We start from the raw sequence: 1,487 nt of genomic DNA on the forward strand, positions 1-1,487 counted from the left end.
TAACTTGTGAAATTTGACCTAACTCTGGGTAGTCAGTGTCAGAATTGCAATGTAACTGGATATTCACTACATTAACCACTCCCTTCTACTATAAAGAGGGGATTACAATCTCCAAGACTGATATAAGAATTAAATGTGATGTGCATAAAGCACTGAGCACTGAGCACAATGCCTGGCACATGGAGACGGAAAGTTAAATATCCCACAGATGATTAAATCTGTTATCTGCTTCTTAATGTACATTTTTTACATAAAATTATCCATAACATCCAGTGAAGACAAAGAAACAATGAGAATAGGAGGTTAGTTGGTGAAAATGGCAGGTGAAAAATGGAGGTATTATTTTAGAATAAAGGGTGTACATAGGGTAGATATAGTGGATAAAGAGGCCACAAGGAAAACATGGGACTATTGAGGTGAGAAGAGCCCTAGAGTGAGAGAGAGGCATCCTGGGAAGTGAGTAAGGTGGCAGGGACTCATTTGGATTTTGTTTGAGGACCTGGTGATGCCACTGGTGGTACCCTGGGGGAACCACTAAGAGAAAACAACACCCATCTGCTTCCCAGAACCCAGGGTCAGCAGGAACAGGAAAGGTAGGTTTCTCTGGTTCCAGGGGAAGATAAGCAGCAGAGCACCCTGTGAACCTTCCCCCGGGGGAGGATGGGTTAGTAGGGATACTGCGGGTTTGAAGAACCTACTGTTCCTCTGCCACTCAGCCCTCATGTCTTCTTTCTTTCTCCAAGCTTCCCTTCTCCACCCTCCAGATTACCTGTTGATGGTAGAAGTTGTTGGCACTTTGTTCAAACCGTTCATCTTTGGTTTCCACAGTTTTCCCCAACTTCTGCAGTACCTGAGGATATAAGTTGGAAATGTCCATAAGGTTATAGTTAAGTCTCTCTTATCTGTTGGCCTCATATGACACTGGCTTCTCTTAGCATCTCAGATGTAACTAAAGGGCTGCCATATTCACATCAGCCCAGTAGGATTAGAAATATAGCACATTGCTGAATAAACCATCATGTTTTTGTGGTTCTTCTCAAATTGGGATACTCCTGGGGTATTCAGGAGTGTGCCAGGGGGTATATATAAAGCCTGGAATGACACTGTTATTTACAGGGAAGGTTTTTATTTAGCAGGGGTGGGGGTGGGGGTGGTGGTGGATATGGGGAGAGTATTATATTAAAAAAATTAATAATAATAATGTAAAACGTACATGGCTTTTAAAGATAAAACATGATCCTTGAAGACATTTTACACTTGGGAGGCCCTTTTCTAGCTATAGCCGCAAATTCCTCAAAATAGATGAGGTTAGAGAGGTGGGCAGAAGACTCTTCCCTTAGGAGGACCCTTATAGAAAGCTTTGAGAAGCCTTGATAAAATGCATTTGACACTGAGAAATGAATGTCATCCATGTCTGTCTCCTCTCCACTGGGAGCCTGAGAGCCAACCATCATACTGGTCTCAGTGCTAATGCAAAGGACACGGAA

General features: G+C 42.8%; 1 protein-coding gene across 1 annotated transcript in view; it reads right to left on the reverse strand.

Moving 5' to 3' along the window:
* BIN2 (bridging integrator 2) overlaps positions 1–871 on the reverse strand; it is a 30,143-nt gene extending 29,272 nt beyond the window's left edge. Inside the window, exon 1 of the mRNA XM_019623874.1 lies at positions 770–871. The gene's annotated coding sequence lies outside the window, so the exon portion shown is untranslated. The remainder of the gene's footprint in view (positions 1–769) is intronic.
* Between the last annotated feature and the right edge of the window lie 616 nt (positions 872–1,487).

This window comes from Hipposideros armiger, unplaced genomic scaffold (genome assembly GCF_001890085.2).
Source record: "Hipposideros armiger isolate ML-2016 unplaced genomic scaffold, ASM189008v1 scaffold_569, whole genome shotgun sequence".
Classification (NCBI taxonomy): Eukaryota; Metazoa; Chordata; class Mammalia; order Chiroptera; family Hipposideridae; genus Hipposideros; species Hipposideros armiger.